A 6,248-nucleotide genomic window follows, 5' to 3' on the forward strand; every position below is an offset into this window, starting at 1 on the left:
GGAATTTGCACACCAATTAAGCCAGAAACATATTTTACTTTTTATTCGTTTCTCAACCTACAAAACTCAGATTGTGACGATTCCAAATCGAGGTGAAAAAGGACGTTTTGAAATGCAATTTAAGCACAAAAAATACTGAAAAAGTTTAAGTAAAATGAGAGATATGCAAATAAAAAATTTGGATTGAATTACAGAATTAGCATTGCGGAAATTAAACAAGGACACAAAAAATGCGAAAGGAAGAATAAGATAGTCGCCACAAATAATGATGTCTAATAAGTTTTAAGGATCGCCACAAGAATTGAGCAATTCTTGATAAGATCAAATGGTTCAAGGAAGAACCCTAGCAGAGACAATTCTCTCCCTTTAATGATAAAACCAGCCAAAAGCCCCTATCCATTCACTTCACAATTGATTTATACAAATCAGTTCCCATGTACTTGGTAGAAAATAAAAGAAACATAAAATATCAACATTGAAGCATAACTAAAATGCCTTAGTGGTTAAGTGAGACATAATTAAGCTTGAGGTCCAAGTCTCAAAACTAACTACAAGCACTTTATTATTATTATTATTTTTTATTAAATGCCTTAGTTAATAATTGTCTTTTGTTCTCACTCCAAGCAAGCAATACATGTGACTAGCAACCCAGGTAGGCAGGCCTTTAGATGTTGGGTCCCCTCATACTATTGTTTGCCCTCATATTAGCCACTATATGTTGCAATGCTTCTTGGGTCTTGTTTGCTCTTGCTCTTGTGATGCGCCCTCCTATGCCTTGGGCTTCCTTTTGGGCTTGGATCTGGTCTTTGATGTCCTCATCATTCCCTCATTCTTGAAAAGCATTTGCTCTCAAATCAACTTAATCATATGATTTGACTTCCTTCGAGAAAGGAACCGCTCTTTCCTTAAATGCACCCATACCGAGGCACCTGGTTCAAATGTTACCTTTTTCCTTCCTTTGTTTGCATACTTTGTATACCTTTCTATTTTCTTCTCAATTTGGGCCTTGGTTTTCTCATGCAACTTCTTGACATATTCTGCTTTAACCTGCCCAAACTTATCTTTAAATTGAGAAATGTTAGGTAAAGGCAACAAATCCAAAGGAGTCAAAGGATTAAAACTGTAAATAATTTCAAAGGGTGACATCTGAGTAGTACTATGTACAACCCTATCAAAAGCAAATTCAACATGTGGTAAACACTCTTCTCAAGTCCTAAGATTTTTCTTAATGATGGCTCCAAGAAGAGTAGAAAGAGTTCTATTGACCACCTTAGTTTGCCCATCAGTTTGGGGATGACATGTAGTTGAAAACAACAATTTAGTTCTAGTCTTACCCCCACAAAGTCCACCAAAAATGATTAAGAAATTTTGGAATCTCGGCCACTTATAGTACACCTAGGTAAACCATGCATTCTTACCACCTCTTTGAAGAACAAATCAACAACATGAAAAACGTCATCTACCTTCTTGTAGGCTATGAAGTAAGCCATCTTAGATAACCTGTCAACCACCACAAAAATCGAGTCCTTTCCTCCCTTAGGCCGAGGCAAACCTAGAACAAAATCCATTGAAATGTCAATCCAAGGATGTTCAAGAACTAGCAATGGAGTATACAAACCATGTGGCATGACCTTGGGTTTAGCTTTCTTGAAAACAAGATATTTATTACAAAACTTATGCACATCATGCTTCATGTGAGGCCAATAGAAATGCTCATGCAAGATGTCATATGTATTTTGTACTTGAAAGTGCCCCATTAAGCCCTTTTCATGTGCCTCTCTAATAAGTAAGTCCCTAACTAAACCCTTTGGCACAAAGTCTTTTGTCCCTTATGCCTAAAATACCAATTAGATGCAGTATGTGAACATGTTTGATATATATCAGAAAAGTCAGCATCATGGTCATACAATTCCTTAATGCAATCAAAACTAAGGAACTTAGTTTCAAGGGTAGACAATAATGCATACATGCAGGAGAATGCATCAAAGACCATATTATTCTTACCTTTTTTGTGCCTGATCACATAGGGGAATTGCTCAAGAAATTCGACCCACTTGGCATGCCTCTTGTTCAGCTTTCCTTGTCCATTCAAGTATTTCAAAACTCATGATCCCTATGAATAACAAATTCCTTGGGCAAGAGATAATGCTGCCCAGTATGCAAAGCTCTAATTAAGGCATACAATTCCTTATCATATGTAGAATAACTAAGAGCAGTCCCATTCAGTTTCTCACTGAAATATGCAATGGGATGCCTCTTTTGCATCAACATAACCCCTATGCCTACCCCAGATGCATCACATTCAAGCTCAAAGAATTTAGCAAAATTAGGCAAAGCAAGAACATGAGCATTAGTTAACTTTTCTTTCAAAGCAATAAAAGCCTTCTCTTGTTGATCACCCCATTCAAAAACAACATTTTTCTTAACAATTTCATTTAGAGGTGTAGCCAAAGTGCAAAAAATTCTAACAAACCTTCTATAGAAACTTGCTAAGCCATGAAAGCTCCTTACCTCACTTATATTTTTGGGGGTTGGCCAATCTTGAATGGCTTTCACCTTCGATGGATCAACCTGCACTCCTTGTGAGCTAGCAATAAATCCAAGAAAAATGACATGGTCCATATAGAACACATTTGTCCATGTTAGTATACAATTTCTCACACCTAAGTGCTTCCAAAACACACTTCAAATGCAACATGGCCATCATAAGATTTGCTATATATAAGAATATCATCAAAATAGACCATAACAAACTTTCCTATAAATTTCCTCAACACATGATACATTAATCTCATGAAGGTACTAGAAGTATTGGTTAACCCAAAGGGCATAACCAACCATTCTTACAACCCATATTTAGTTTTAAAGGTTGTTTTCCACTCATCTCCTTCTCTAATTCTAATTTGATGATATCCACTTTTCAAGTCAATTTTGGAGAAGACACAAGCACCATACAATTCATCCAATAAGTCATCTAACCTAGGAATGAGATGTCTATACTTTACCGTGATGTTATTGATGGCTCTATAATCTCTCCACCTCCTCAAAGTTCCATATTGCTTAGGGACTAGAATGACTAGAACTGCACATGGACTCAAGCTTTCATTAACCCACCCCTTTTACATCAAGTCTTCAACTTGCTTTTGAATCTCCTTGGTTTCTTGGGGATTGCTCCGATAGGCTGGCCTATTAGGCAATGAAGCTCCTGGACTGAGATCAATTTCATGCTCAATGCCCCTAAGAGGAGGTAGACCTTGAGGTACTTCTTTGGGAAAGACATCTTCAAAATCTAGCAACAAAGAAGAAACCTGCTTTGGAAAAGAGTTAGTAGGACACACGTCCTTTGAATTACACTCTTTACTCAAAGGTATGGAATAGGGAGAAATTTGGGGACACATTCAAGAAGGTCAAGCGGATCCAAGATGAATTGAACAGATTTGAAGAGATGACAATGGATACACAACTTTCATCCCAGGAGACAAGGGTTAGAAGGCAGCTACAGGCAAATTTGTGGGTGGTTAACCACTCACACGAGTCCTTACTAAGGCAAAAAGCTCGCTCTAGATGGATTAAAGAAGGCGACTGCAACTCAAGGTATTTTCATCTAATGATGAATGCCTCTCGCAGACATAATTTACTGAAAGGCATCATGAGTGAAGGTGGATGGGTGGATGAACCCCAAAAGGTGAAGGAGGTAGTCAAAGATTTCTTTCAAAAAAGATTTCATGAACCAGTGCTTATCAGACTCACTCTTGAGGGAATTAGGTTTCAGACACTAAATCAACAACAGAACGACATATTGACAGGGAGTTTTAGGGAGGAGGAGGTGAGAGAGGCTGTTTGGGAATGTGGAAGTGATAAAAGTCCTGGTTCGGACGGTCTTAATTTCAAGTTCATTAAGAAATTTTGGAAAATCATCAAGCCTGACGTCCTTCGTTTCCTTGATGAATTCCACATAAACGGGATCTTTCCCAAGGGAGGTAATGCATCATTCATAGCTTTGATCCCTAAGGTGACCCACAAGAGTTGTCAAACTTATTTCATTAATAGGTTGTACTTACAAGATTGTCAGCAAGCTCTTAGCTAAAAGAATAAAGAAGGTGATGTCATCCATTATAGATGGTAGACAGTTTGCATTCATTGAAGGTAAACACTTACTACATGGTGTCCTAATTGCAAACGAGGTAGTTGAGGAAGCTAGGAGGAGGAAAAAGCCTTGCATGGTGTTCAAGGTAGATTATGAAAAGGCGTATGATTCGATTTCATGGAATTTCTTATTCTACATGATGAGAAGAATGGGTTTTTGCCATAGATGGATTCGGTGGATTGAAGGTTGTTTAACCTCTGCGTCCATCTCGATACTAGTGAATGGGAGCCCAATGAAGGAGTTTACACCCACTAGAGGACTAAGGCAAGGTGATCCCCTTGCGCCGTTTCTCTTCAACATTGTAGCAGAAGGCTAAAAGGATTGATGAGGGAAGTTATTGATAGAAGACTATACACAGGTTCAGTGGGAAAAGATAAAGTGGATGTTAACATTTTACAGTATGCGGACGATACCATTTTCTTTGTGGAGGCGTCAGTGGAGAACATTAAAGCAATCAAGGCCATATTGAGAGCTTTTGAAATGGTATCTGGCCTTAAAATAAATTTTGCTAAAAGCAACTTCGAAGCTATTGGCATGCCTGAATCGTGGAAGCAAAATGCAGCAAATTTCTTGAATTGTAGCTTATTGACTATTCCTTTTGTTTACCTGGGTATAACTATAGGGGCAAACTCGAGGAAGTGTCAGACGTGGGATTTGATCATTCAAAAGTGTGAGAGGAGACTAGCAAAGTGGAAACAGAGAAATATATCCTTGGGGGGGGGGGGAGAGTCACTCTTATTCAGTCGATCCTAACTTCAATTCCAACTTATTTTTTGTCATTTTTCAAGATCCCTAGAAGGGTGGTGGAAAAACTAATTCGCATACAGAGAAATTTTCTGTGGGGAGATTGCGTGGGTGAAGTGGGAAACGGTATGCCTCCCTAAAGACAAATCACCAAATTTAACCTTGCATTGCTTGCCAAATAAAAATGGAATTTATTCCATCACAATGGAGAACTATGGGCAAAGATTCTGGATTCAAAATATGGAGGGTGGAGGGGTCTTGATGCAGCAACAAGCGACAATAACACATCCTTATGGTGGGCAGATCTAAAATTAGCACTTCATCATCCCCAACACCAAACTGTTTTACAGGAAAACATAGCATGTAAGGTGGGGAACGAAAATAAAGTCAACTTTTGGGAGGACAACTGGGGTCAAGGAGGCAACACTTTTAGCAAAATATTCCAAACTGTATTTAATTTCCTGTCAGCAGAACCATACTATGCAGCAGATGGGACAACAGGCGGACAATGAGTGGGAGTGGAATTTTAAGTGGAGAAGACACCTTTTTGATAGTGAGTTGGCCATGGCTGATTGCTTTCTAACTGATGTTGCTGGAATACGTATCCTGCCTCACTGCAGGGATGAGTGGATTTGGAAACCAGAATCAAGCGGACAATATTCAGTTAGAAGTGCCTATGGTGTGTTACAAGGTGAGGATGTGGAGGGGGATAATGTGCGGGTGTTTGAGGAACTCTGGAAGATTAAGGTCCCACCTAAAATTACTACCTTTGCATGGAGGCTACTAAAAGAAAGATTACAAACAAAGTCAAACTTGAGGAGGAGACAGGTGGCACTTAATGACATATTATGCTCATTCTGCGGAAGATCAGAGGAGAATGAAGCACATTTATTTTTTCTCTGTGATAGAATTCTTCCCCTATGGTGGGAATCCATGTCTTGGGCTAACACTCTTGGAGCTTTCCCACATAAACCTTGGCAACACTTCTCCCAGCATGCGACATGTGTGCCTAACTGAAAAGGTGATAATAGATGGCGGTGCTAGTGGCTGGCCTTCACATGGTCGGTGTGGCAGCATCAGAATAAAATAATCTTTTCAAATGGCATTTTTGATGGCAATAAGGTTCTGGAGGAGCCTATTTTTACACTTTGGACGTGGATGAAGAATTTCGAGAAGGATTTCGCACTCCCGTACACACACACACACACACACACACACACACACACACACACACACACACACACACACACACACACACACACACACACACACACACACACACACACACACACACACACACACACACACACACACACACACACACACACACACACACACACACACACACACACACACA

General features: G+C 39.3%; 1 long non-coding RNA gene across 1 annotated transcript; it reads right to left on the bottom strand.

The window, feature by feature from the left end:
• Positions 1–365: 365 nt before the first annotated feature.
• On the bottom strand, positions 366–6,087 carry LOC114381803. Its single transcript, XR_003660077.1, has 2 exons — positions 2,005–6,087; positions 366–1,552 (listed from the first exon to the last, which is right to left on the bottom strand). It is a non-coding gene; the product is annotated as an uncharacterized LOC114381803 (long non-coding RNA).
• Positions 6,088–6,248: the final 161 nt, after the last annotated feature.

The sequence above is a fragment of the Glycine soja genome, chromosome 13 (assembly GCF_004193775.1).
Source record: "Glycine soja cultivar W05 chromosome 13, ASM419377v2, whole genome shotgun sequence".
NCBI classification, from domain to species: Eukaryota; Viridiplantae; Streptophyta; class Magnoliopsida; order Fabales; family Fabaceae; genus Glycine; species Glycine soja.